The sequence below is a fragment of the Lepidochelys olivacea genome (assembly GCF_965140295.1).
Source record: "Lepidochelys olivacea isolate rLepOli2 genome assembly, chromosome: 1".
In the NCBI taxonomy this organism is placed as follows: domain Eukaryota; kingdom Metazoa; phylum Chordata; order Testudines; family Cheloniidae; genus Lepidochelys; species Lepidochelys olivacea.
Window position 1 is genome coordinate 276,834,537 of NC_140411.1, and position 13,694 is coordinate 276,848,230.

The following is a 13,694-nucleotide window of genomic DNA, read 5'->3' on the forward strand; positions in this document are numbered from 1 at the left end:
TTGCATTAGCACCCAAAGGCACAATCAAGGTCACAGTCCCATGATTCAAGGTACTGTACAAATGCATAGAACGAGTCAGACTTTGTCCCAGAAAAGTGTGCAATCTACACAGACAAGGCAAAGGGTGACCGAAAGGGATGTGTCACAGAAGCCGAGTGAACAGGATGATGTTTGTCAAAAGTCACGTTAGATCTATGGTTTGATTTTCGAAGGAAAAACTATTATTGGTGCAGAAGAGAGATGAGGGGAAAGCAGGAGTGAATGAATTTAATAGGAGGAAGGGATGGGAGAAGAGAGAATGCTAGAGAGGAGTAAGGAGTGCAGGGAGACTGAGGCTGATAGCGGAGGGTCTGTAAGGGAGTAGATCCAAGTAAAACCAACAATCAGAGGAAAGAAGAACTGAAGAAAGCAGAAGCTTGCTCTTGCCCTCAAGATCCATCCAAGAGAAACTAAAGTTAACCCCTCATGATCAGCTGACAGCCCTGTTACCTAGTGCAAAAATAAAAATGTAGCAACTATAAGTCTCAATGTTCTATTGATCTCCTTCAACTTCAGTATAAGCTTCATTTGCAGATCCTAAGGTCCCTTTTTTTGCCCTGTCCTCAAAAGAGGAAAGGGCTGTGCATGGTTCCCCGTTCTTTACTGAAAAAAGCAGCTCAAATAGTCACTCTAGTACAGTAACAGGACATATTCTTTAGAGAATGTAGGATCTTGGTTGTTTTTCCAAAGTCTCCTTTTACCAAAGGCCTGCACTAAGGGATAAGACTAACAGAAAGCAAGCCTGTGGGAAGGAGCTTGCACCAAAGTGATAGCACAATAATAAAATACAGAAAGAGCCTCACATCTTTCTTATTATTAGTCCCTACTCAGGCAGGGTTGCTCTCTTATATTTTCCCCAGAATGTCCTTTGGGGGGGCTGGCTCTTTAAATGGGGACAGAGTGAATGAACTAGCCTCAGCCCTGGAGTGGTCATCAGCTGACTGGCTGGTGTTTGCTGTTGCTACATTCTTCTTTAGCTGGGTAAGTGTTCTTAATTCTTGTTATGTTTTCCCTTTCTTTGGTTCCTGAGGAGATATTATGGTCTTGTTAGTAACTTAAATCCCTACAGCTAGGCTGCAGCCGAGGATCATTTTCTGAGTGAAGCTGGAAGTTCTGTCCTTTATGGCTTCTTAAATATACTCATAGCAGCATAAACTAATCAGACTTCTCAGCTGTCTCTGCTTTACAATTGCCATAACAGCATTTTGACCTTAATTTTGAAAGTCCTACCTTCGGGTGGTCTAAGGTATACTCTTTCCTCCTAGACTAAATTCAGCTCTTCTAGTGTACGAAGCACCAAAATTTCTGCTTGAGGTAGAAGATGTTAAAAGAGAAACTGTTGCTGAAGAGCTGTGAAATGTAGCAGAGGCAGATGGGGTGGGCAGGCGGGACAAAGAGCTAGGGGAAATTCTTGCTGGTTCAGGAAGAACATGTTAAGAAGCGCAAAGGGTAGTGTGCCTTAAATTTGTAACTGCTGCTAAGGGACTTGAAGGCACTGCAAAAAAACCTTTTTCATCCCAGCATGTAGGAAGCATATTTGGTATGGCCCACTCAGCTGCTATATTACAAAAACTATAAAGGCATTTTCCAAAGATAGTACTATGTCAAATTAGCAGCAAGAGCTGCTTCTTTGACATAGTATTGCTCATTAAAGTAAAAGAGGTGTTATCTATGTAGAACACAGTATCCATGTCAGTCTTTGTTATAGCAACAAAGTTCATGTAATACACTTGGCATATTTACCTTAGAACTTAGTTCCTCTGGTGCTGATGACACATCACACAGTCCAGTTCCCCCAGTGATTGCAGTCACTCTCTAATTGTGGTACTACTTCCCAGGTGATGCTGGCACATTCAGTATCCTCTGTCATTGTCTTTTGCCTGTTCTCCCTTGGATTTATATGCTGCCTTGTCTCCATTAGACTTTTAAAGGTTGTTAGTTATCATGTGCTAACATCACCCCCTTTAAATCTTAGTCTAGGCCCTAAAATGTTTGCAGTACATTAAATCTTCCTCATAGGGTGAGTAAAAATCCATTGACATGCACTGATACAAATCTTTCTCTTTCCTTTCCTTTCTCAGGCACCCAATTCAGTGTTTGTTTTTAGCATGTCTCCCATTTTCCATATGGCGTACAAGTTCCAACCACCCAAGCCTTCTTTCTTTAATATTTTCTATCATATCCTGCTCTGTCAGCTCCTTTACTTTTGCATTATTTGTTTTGTGTTTCTGTGAAATGTGTAGCATCAATCTCAGCCATCTGTGATGGGCAGCCTCCAATCTCTTCTTTGTTATCCACTGTCATTGGCCAAGTCCCTGCTCCATACAATAGCTGGGTCAGTACAATCACATAGGATAATCTGATGTTTAGTTTGAGGTGGAGACCTCTATCTGACCAGATGTTGTTCCACCCTCCAAAATGTCGTTTGATTTTCTTAATCTCACATGAATATCGTTATCACAGCCACCTTCAAATGTCATCACACTCTCCGGGTAGTAGAATGCTTTTACCTGTTCAATTTCTTTCATACATGTACCTCTTTTACTGTCTTCCAGTTTCCCATCCTTATAATCTTGGTTTTCTCTGTATTTGTTGTCAATACAATTTTTGTTGCTTCCTGTTCTTTTACATCGGAAGTACAAACCATTCCTTTCCATACCACACTTAGTAAACTAATGCTGATGGCAAAGTAAAGATGTGTAACATCTCCACTAACCCATCTTACACCATCCACAATGTCTCTTGTTGTCCCCTTCATCACCCAGTCTGTTACTAATGCAAAGAGGATTGGTGAAACACATACCTTTGTCTAACTCCAGCCACCCATGCTTTATCCAATCTTACTGCAATGCCACTTCTATCATATGAATTCCTTATTATGTTGCTCAGCTTGTCTGGTATCCTATAGCTCCTAGCCCTATTCCACAGGGTCTTTCTGTGGACGCTATTGAATACCTTAAGTCGGTAAAATTGATTGAGATGCATTTTTGCCATGCAATGGCTTTTTCAATGATATGTCAGAGTGAATATCAGTTCACAACATGATCTCCCTGGATGGAACCCATCCTGTTCTTCTTGTATTATTCCATCCACTGCCACCTTCATTCTTTTCAGCATATGGTAGCCAATACTTTGCCCAGGATTGATAGCGGTACAATATATCTACAGTGCATGTACTGAGGAAGATAAGCCTTTTTTGGCAATGCCACTCTTGTGACACTTGTTCTTTCACCTGTACTTCAGTAGAGTTTTTTTGTTAACTGCTCAATAAGAATTTCAATTCCTGCCCCCTGCTTGAATTCTGTCAACACCAGTGCCTGTGATCTGTTTGGAACCTTGGATGGCGACTTCAGTTCCAGGTGTTGGTCTCTTTTCTATTTCTAACGTAGCACTGGCATTTCTCTTGTACTTGTGCATGATCATCGACTCTGGAGAGCTTAATATGGAATGACAATATTCTTTCTATCATGTCTTGTCTGCATTTTTTAACATCTGTCCCTGAGAGTCCTGAGGAGCATCACCTGTGATGGTCTGGTTCTTCCTGAGATGTGCCCTTTGCTGTGGCATTATTGAGTATAATTGCAACACCTCTTTTGTGCATTTCTCGTGCTGAGTCTAAGTAGCACCATTAGACACAATCTTGCTACTCCCTGACCCTCTCATCTCACTAATGCCAAGTATGTGCAGACAGTATTTTTTTCATTTCTCATGTAATCTGTGCCAGCTTTCCCATACTGTGCAAATAGTACATTCCACGTGCTTTCTCGTGTTACAGATTTAGTTGTCAGGATCTGATGTTTTGAGATATCCGCTTCCTTTCAGCTTTCACTGAGATCTGTCATATTTGGGATTTGAGCTCCATCTGCTCCTCCAGTTCTCCAGTTTTTGTTTAATTGAACTGTTTCTGTTGCAGTAAGGTTTTACTTGAGTGGGTTGAAAACCCAACTGCAGAACCCTCCTTGTTTATCCAGGCATTGGACCAGCACTGTTGCTAACAGTGGCAGAGTTATCCTTGGCATACAGTAATCATGTTAGATTTGCTAGTGGCACATGGCCTTGTGTTGGCACCACTAGGATATATTTTACTGTCTATGCCATCCTGGCAGCAGTGTGTAAAGTACATGTAGCTACATACCTCAGTGAAAAGCAGGCTGTGTCCACACTGGAGCAGACTCAGGCAATAGGAGCTGCCAGAGCCTTTCCCTGTGGTGGTTCTGGAGTTTCTTTACTCTACTCACCTAAGCAGTGCCTCACTGCCTACATGCTATTTATACCTGTGCTGGGGGCACATTCAGGTTATGTACTCTACACACCATCGTAAGTGTAGATGTAGCCTGAGATTACGATTCAAACTCTTGTTTCTGGGGCAGGCCATCAGCTGTGTTGCAAATTTCGACTCTTCACTGAGTTCTGAACTACTTAAATGGTATAACTTGTTCCATTACACCTATGCTAGCTTACATCACAGTGGAGACACAGCCTCTATATCTTCATGTCACTCATATTTTGAGAACATCAAACATCTCTTGGGCACTGACTGGTGCATCAAGTTTCAGCTTGAAACTTTTGCAATGGGAATTTTTGTTATGGAAAATTAACCTTAAGAACACACCCTTAACTATAGCTTGAACATGCTCTTAACTATTGTTTTATGAATGAAATGCTATGGTACAGTAGCTTGTTGTGTGGATACTCAGATAGCAATACCGCACTTTTTCTCAGTTAGTCTCTTGGTGTAGTGTTTTGACCTCTTGGGGGCAAAAGAGTTGCAGCAAGTTAAATAAGACTGTTTCTACACTCCAGCAAAAGTCTAAACCTTATGCTTCAGAAGCACTGCCTTACAAGTTGTGCAGTTCTGTATAGCACTGCATGGCTCCCTTTCTTCCCTTTGCCTGATGGACTTTCACCAAAGCACATGCCTGCACCAGAAGGACCTCTATGGTCATTTTTTGTTTGTGCTTTCTTAGTCTTTCCAAGTCCCCACTCCCACACCTCTGTTTCATTAGAGTTTTGTTAACTGCTCAATAAGAATTTCAATTCCTGCCTCCTGCTTGAATTCGGTCAACACCAGTGCCTGTCCCCTGTTCGGGACCTTTGATGGCTACTTCAGTTTCAGGTGTTGGTCTCTTTTCTATTTCTGACTTAGCACTGGCATTTCTCTTGTACTTGTGCATGATCATCGACCCTGGAGCATTTAATTCGGAATGGCAAGTTTTGTTATGGAAATGTTAACCTTAAGAGCACACCCTTAACTATAGATTTAACATCTTCAGGATCACTGGTCATAGGTCTTCTCAATCTTCCACTCTTGAGGGCTCTTGATCTTGCAATGAATCTCATTCTTTTGAACTTTTCTTGTTCCTCTCCAATCTCCTCTCTGATTTTGTTCTTTGATAAATTTGGTGGTAGGGAAATGCACTGGAGTGATAACCCTTGAGACTGAAGTGTTCTGTTCACAGGTCAGATGAAAGTGCAAGCAGAGGAAGCACAAGCCTTCCTATGTGGTGCTGTCATGGTGCTTCAACCCTGTCCTAGAAGAACCATCTTTAGAAGTAGAAGGCCAGCCAGGGACTAAGTCAATTTAATCCTTTATTTTTATGTGCTGAGACTACCAATGAGAAGAATAATTAATATTAACTGTGATGTAGACAATTGTTCATTAAGAACAAGGGAACAGCAACCCTCAAACTCTTTTCACATATGTCATTATACAGCCTTCAGATAGTAACGTCTTTCAGTCTGGTTTTGAACCAGTGACCTAGAAATGGAAAGCTCCATATCCCATTACCAACTGTCTGATCCTCTAATCTCCTCCTCTCTGTCTCTGCACAGAGTACTCTTTTGTACTTGCAGAGTTAAATGTTTACATCTGGTTAGAAATAATATATCTGCATGTTCTACACTAATATTAATGGGCAACTTGTGGCTCTATCCCAGTAGATCTCATTAAAAATATGTAGTTTAAACTCGTGTTGCCCTGAACCAATTTAGACTCACGAAAGCTGGCTTCTCTTTCTGGATCTGCCACTGGCCTTCTGAGTGATCTTTGGGCTAAGTCACATTCCCTCTCTCTGCCTCAGTTTCTCCATCTGAAAAATGGGGATAGGGATGCTGACATCCTTTGTAAAATGCTTTGAGATCCACTGAAGAAAAGTGTTGTGTAAAAGCCGAGTACTATTATTATAGCCCTTATAGGTTTCTGATTATCTCTCTTCCCTTGAGCTATTTTGTGTTTCACTATTTTTGTAGAAGTGATATTATGCTGTTTGCTACATTTTCCTAAGTGTAAACGAATACATTCACTATCAGTTTTTCTTTACTATCACTTTCTAAACCTTTGTATTTTCAGACTTTTATGCAGTAACCATCCGACTTTTTTTGGGGGGGGGGATTGTACTTGCTGCAGGGGAATGTTTGTGCTGAGAAATGTTTCCACTGGGATTTTTAAAAATTCAAAAACCATGAAAATATTTGTGTTGTCCTTATTTTTTTTTATCTAACTTAAGAGCCAGATCTGATCTGATGTCTTTTAATAGCTCTGTCAACATATAGAAATTTCAGGAGATTAATTTCTGTAGTTTCCATTCAGATTTGTCTCCATTTCTGTTTCCTTGTGGTTAATGTATCGCTATAATTGTTCTTATGAAAAATATCGTAAACTGTGCATGTGCAATTACAAAAATACCATGAAGGTTTGTCAATTGTGGATTTTGATTTTATATCTTAGGAACAGGCTTCCACAAATATAGACAAAGAATGCAAAATAGAGAACGGTCGAGCTTTACTTGGGTGTGGGAGGGGGTGTCACATTTCTGTTTTAAGCATAAAATTGCATTATATGTAATAGATCAAAAGCTAGCTTACCTGGAGGATCTAAAAAGCCATAGCAGAACTGCAAGTTGCAGTTCTGCTACCCCCGTCCTGGTTGTCCAAAACTTCAAAGTCAAGTTTTGTAAGTCTCCCCCATGTAATCACCCAATGGGGGTGATCAGGGTCAGGTTTGTGGGCCAAACGTTTTACTAGTGTCCCAACTCAGCATGCCGCATTTGGATTATTCATACTCCTAGCATGAATTTTCCGCCCAGGCAGATGTGTAGTTGCTTCCAGAACAATATAAGTGTATATAAATACTGCAAAAGCAGGTAGAATTTGTATTTTGGGAGGCCAAGTAAAGAAATTTGGAGTTTGTCTAATAGTCTTGAGTTTCTATTAATTAAGAATATTGTATTATCATTTAGGCTCAGATCCTCAAAGGGTTTAAGACACCTAACTCCCACTGAAATTTAATTACCGATGAGGATCTGGGCCTTAGTGCCTGATTCTGCTCTGCTGAAATCAATGGAAATTTTACCATTGACTTAGTGGGCACAGGATCAATCCCATAGGCCTGATCCTGCAGAGACGTAAGTGCATATTTCACTTTATGCACTTTACATGTTGCACTTTACTTTAATGGGACTAAACTGTGGGGTAGACATCAATGGAGCCCTGGAAATTTACGCCAGCTGAGACTGTCACTGTGCCTCAAGTTAAATGTGTACATAAGGATGCACTCTTATTTTCAACTTCTGTTTGCTTACCTTGTTCTTAAAAGCCTCCCTCTTGGGTTGAAAGGTTGAACTTAGATATTTAATGCATATTCTATTTTAAAACATCAAATTGTGTCAATGGTTAGATGTTGTACATATGTAAACTCAGAAATACCATGCTATAAACACAAATTCTATGCATTAAAAAAGGAGATACTGATTAGAATGATTGGTCAACAAACACTATAATCTATATTCTATTAATAACCAGCCATTTATGAGGAAATGTAAAATTGGTCCAATCACTGTAACCAGGATCTTCTATTTTTTTAATGTATAAAACTTGTGTTTATAGCATGGTTATCCTCAATTTACCTATTTCAAAATGCTTAGATGTTGCATAACATTTAGCTGTTTACTGGTAAATTCCTGGTGAAACGTGCCAAGGGAATAATATAATCCTTATTTTAAATTGAAATTGTCTGCTCCAAGAACAATGAAGTGGTTTTTACTTTATGGTTTTTCCTTCTGAATCATATTTATTCTTCAGAATTATTTGCCAATATGAATTGTTCTGTTTGTAGCCCATTCTGGAACAGTTAAGCTTTCACTAGTTAAAACTGGTGTTTTTTCTGACAAAGATACCTATGTTCTCTTCTCCCTGCATGAATGAATGCAACTCTTAGATTATAATTTCAGGTGTGAATGCTTGCTTTCTGTGAATATTCTCAATTTTATGCTTAAACTCAGTTTCCCAGGGTATGCCTGCTAGAAAACAGTTTGATTTGAAGGTGGAAAGCAAGCCCAAAGGAAATTTCTTTAAAAATTCTAATGGAACTAACTTGTCAGATCCATTAGTCATATTTATTTCTCTCCCCTTCAAATTGGACTATAGCTCTTATTCTAGGCAAAATGAGATGGAAAAGACAGTATCCTACAAAATAACCTAGAGTAGCTTTGCTAGACACTGAAATGTCAGAAATTTAAATTTGATACTTTTTGCCCTCCCAGAGCTGGAAGTGATTGCTGGGTCCCAGTGGGAAGCTGAGAATCCTTCTTCCTGATGGTTGAGTTCTCAGTTTTTTTCCCTGAAATGTTGTGAGTTAAAGGACATTTTTAGATAGTGAATACATGTCAATGGCCCATTTCTGAATCTTGTATGTGCTGGGCCTGAGGCAAAGGCTAACTTTTTTGGGCGTGGGGAACCCTACATTTACAGGGAGAAGAAAGGAACGTTTCTATGGTGTGTTGACTCCTCTGTTTGAAGCTGCTGAGGGCTCTTGGGATGTTCAGATAAGTCCAAGGGGAGATGAATTAGTGGGGAGAGAAAGAAAGAGGGTGAAAAGTCAAAGATACAATAAATGTAGCACATGGCTCAATTTATCAAATAGGTATCACCTCAAAAGTGGCAATATATCTACATTATAACATCTGTGTGGAGTTGTGGTTGGCCTCTGCTGAGGATCTGAACAGGAGGGAGAGGAAGCAAAGAATTTTTCACACACATACAATGCAATGCACTGTCAATGCAAACTTCTCCTAAAGGGCAAGGAAAGGAGCAAAGGCTGTAGCCTCTCAAAGGGTGCTGCAGGAGCCACATTTGCCCTCTTCTATCCCAACGTGAGACAACGTGGGTGAGGTGGACCAACTTCTGTTGGTGAGAGAGAGAAACATTTGAACCACACAACTACATTGTGTACAAACCAAACTGAGGCATTATGACTGCCTGAAGCACAACACACCACTCCCCTTAGTTCCGTCCAGGGTGGCATGTCCCCACACTGCCCCCCAACATGGCTATATTCCGAGCTCAAGCAAACGGAGATTTAGCTATGTAATAGCTATGCTATCATTTTCCATGTACCGCAGCCTTTAAATCTCTAATTACAGAGACAGGCAGCCATTTTGTGCTGAATTTTTACAGCCTGGCAATGAAAGAGGCACATGCTGTATGATCTTTCAAGTTCCCTAGTTTTTCCTTTTGTCTAAAATAATCCCTTTCAGAATGGGGGCCTGTGGCTGCCTCCTTATATGGAACCATAAAAATCAAATGTATAAATATATTTTTGTTCTTGTACTGGAGCACATGGAGCTAAAACTAGGCACTCCTTTTTACTTTTGCATAAATCCAGAGAAAATATCAAAAAAACTACATAGAGATGGTCACAGGTGAATCTGATCCCTAGCTAATTTCAGATGGGAAAGGGAATGCAGTTCACCTATACTCTGATCAAAATAGATAAAAAAGAACAATTAGAAAGTGAGTTCTGGTGTGGTAAATGAAGCATTCGCTATTTTGGGCATACATTCCCTTATTTTGCTCATCAGCAGATGCTGATGTTACAAAATCATAACAAGCAATTGGGCACAGATGGTAATCTCTGTACAATACAAAGGCTCAGAAGGGAATAAGTACTTAAATTGAGAGACCCCAATCACCCTTTGCAGTAAGTTGCCTGCTGTTGCTTTCAAATATACCTATTCTCATTTTCAAGTTGCTTAGAAAGTCCGTGTATCCGCAACGGACATGACTTCTGTGCAGACCTGACCATAAATGAAAGCTGCCCTCACCAAACACAGAGATATGGCAGGGGTGCAAATTCTTCCTGCCTTCCTCCATGGGTGAATTTGCCTTGTGATAAAGCCTCCCACAATAGTGTAGCGAATATAAGTTGCTCCCCTCTACCTGCTGGTGAAGTTCACCAAGCCAATAGGCTGTAAATGAAGAGTAAACTTGAAATTCCGCTAATGCTGGACTTGCTGTGTCTTCACTGATATCTTATGTATATACTGTGTTAATAACTGCAGCATTACAGATATTTTGGTGAGTATATAAAATTGGTGGGCCCTTAATTTGGAGTCTGTTTGGATAGTTTGGTGAAACATCTTTCCTGAGGTTATAATACCATTAAACATTCTGAATGTTTTTCTAAAGCAGTGAGCTCCATTTCATGGTCATTTTTTAATCGTGAATCAAAAGCATTGAAGGTTCATGAGCAACGTTTCAGTTTCATCTAACTCTGTGAGGGTTGGGTTGTTGGTGAGCCAGTGACACTCCCTGACTTTCTTCTCAGACCAGGTGCAGGTGAAAGCTGGGTTCTTTAACTTATACCAGTTTGGCATGGTCCCTTTAGGGATGCTAGGTATGTTGAGTATAACAGGAACATGATGTGTGCTGGCAATGCTCCTGACATGTCTCTCTCCACCCTCTGCTTTAGTGGGAAGATGTAGGAGCCATCTCCTCTGCTTTATGCCCACTGAGGAGTTACAAGAACAGAGCAAATAATCTGTTCCTTTGTAACCCACACACCTCCTGGGTGTGGTGTTCTGTCCCATCTAGTGGCACCGAGACCACTTAGAGAGAGAGATTAATGAATCAGCTCTACAGTCTTAGCTAAAGAGCCAGTTGGCTTTTAGCTCATGCTGTAGACTCATGCAGTAAGCTCCAGAGGCCCCAAGTTCTATCCTGCCCAAAGATGACCGGGGTCTGTCGGTGTTACAAGTGGGGGCTCGTCCAGGATTTCAACTGGGAGGTCTCTGAAGCTTGGGATGCGCTTCCTCATCTAGGGGAAGTATGTAAGCCACACACCTTCTAAGTATGGTGTTCTGTCCCATCTATTGGCACCGAAACCATTTAGAGAGAGAGAGATTAATGAGTTTTCTCTACAGCCTTCGTTAACAACCAGCTGGCTTTTAGCTCATGCGGTACACCGACAACCGGGGTCTGTCGGCGTTACACCTACGTTCTGAGAAGCTTTCCAAAGACTGTTTGGATAGTCTGGTTAAACATCTAATCTGAGCTAGTAAATTGAGTGGGAAATATGCTGATACAGCATATGAGATTTCTGGTACATTCTACTTCTAGATTGGTGAGAAGTGCAGCAGGCTTATATTGCATTGTGGGCAGGTATGTTGGAATTTCTTACACTGGGTGAAACTGAAAAGTGCAGAGCAGTGTATGTCAACCTGTAAGTTTAACTGTTCAGAACCTCCAAAAAGATTGAATTTGCATTTGCTTTGTTGGATGAAGATTTTGGTCAGTTTTTCCTTTAGCCAAGCTAGTTCATCCATACTGCAGCTCTTTAAAATGCCTACTATTGCTAGCAAAAAAAAAAAAAAAATGTATGTGAACAGACTGGCATGTATAAAAATACCTATTATGCAAAAAAGGCAGCAGGTGTATTGTTGGTGCGGCTGCCTCTTTCTGCCCTTTTGAGTTGGTCACAATGAGAAATTGATGCAGTTCTGTATGATTGCTATGTATGTAAGCAGACTACTGAAATCAGAGTAAGCTAAGCTGTCGAATAGATGCTGTGGAATAGATTTGAATCCAGTATGAAAAGAAAACGAGAACTGTCTCCAGCATAATAGTCCTTAAGTATTTCTGCCAATGGTGGAACATAAGGGAGAAAGGAGACCATATGTTAACATTGCTTGATTCATATTTAAAACAGGAAGGGGAAGTTATATTCTATTCTGGAAAGAAAACATTTTTTGTAAACCAGTTGGAGCTGGGTACTGTTTGCATTAATTTATTAATCAAATTCTTGCATGCTTAACACTTCAAATACGGTGCCATGTTAATTTTCTCTTGTCACTATTTATTTTAATAAATCGTTAAAATACCCCAGGTTCTGAATTTATCCAGTTCCCCAGTTCTTCAAAAAACTGCTCAGGACAGCTATGTCATTACTGATAGTATTGTTTTATACCCAATGCTTCCCAAAAATACTTAGAAGGGGATAAAAATGAAAAATCACTGCGGCATTTGTTGTGCTATGCACTATGTAGTTCTTTCTCCTTTTTTGCACTAACATGCTGGATATTAAGAAAGGGCACCACAATCCATTGAACAATAATTCAGGCAGTATTGTAAAGAAACTTTATAACTGAAATCTATTATTTCTGTAAGTTCACAGAAGTATTGAAAAGTTTCTTTGACAGGGTTTTCAATTCAGTGGGATTAACATACACTTAAGTGCCGAGTATCTGTAGCACTGACCATTTTAGGGGAAAGGTTGAAATATCGGACACTGGGTCTTAATGAATTTTTTTAAAAGTGATCTGTAACTTTACCAGCAAAATAAAGTTGAAATCTATCTCAGTAATAGTAGTCATCGAGCTGGGCAAATAACGGATTTTTTTTTGTATGCTGGCTGTTCCAAAAAATTGAGAGAGAAAAAAATTTTTTTGGGTCAACTAGAAACACCATTTATTTTATTTTATTTTGAGCTAATCAAAAGTCAGATTTTGATTCAGCCAAAAAGGAAACATTTTGTTTCAATTTTAGGCATCTTGAACTCTTTGCTTTTGTTTAAAAAAGAAAAGGGGGCGGGAGGGAAATCAAGGGTTAAGGGCTTTGGCACCGTTTTTTAAAAAAAGAAGAGGAAGTGATTTCCCCTTCCCTCCCCCCAACTTGTGCCTTGTAGCCTAGTGGTTAGGGCACTCGCCTGGGATGTGGGAGACCAAAGTACTAAAGAGTGAGGATTTGAAGAGACTGGAACTTGTCTGTCCCCGCTCCCAGGTGACTGTCCTATTCACCAGACTATAGTGTTCTTGTTGTTCTTGTTCACTGATCCAATGAATATTTATTTATACAAAGTCTAACAGTTTCAACAAGAGAGACTGAGAGAGACTCGCCCCAGAATAGCCAATAGCCTGAGGGCACCACCTCCTCTTTCTTGATTTTTGTGAAAGGCGCTTAAGTCCCCTTGTGAATCCAGCCCTCCCCGCAACCCCAATCAAAATTTTTTGGTTTGGAAATTTAGGCGTGATTTCTTTCAACATTTCTTCGAAAACAATTTGCTGAAATTGACATGTATTGGCACAAAGTTCTGCCCAACAAAATCAGCATTTTTCACTGGGGCGGGGTGGGGGGTGGGGGTTTTGGCCAAATTTTTTTGCCCAGCCCTAATTGTGGTCAATATTAAGGAGAGTGAGATGAAGCAAAGCTGTTTTAATGTGACAGCTGCAGCTGCTCACTTATGCCCTTCTTTTGTGTCTGTGTTATTTATTTCCTCTTCTTGGGTGTAGGACTTTGTTTCTTAGCACTGTATCTCCCATCATGGCCTGCAGTCCTCATTGTTCAGTTGACTTTGCAGTTTGGGTCTGTCCTCCTGTGTGTTT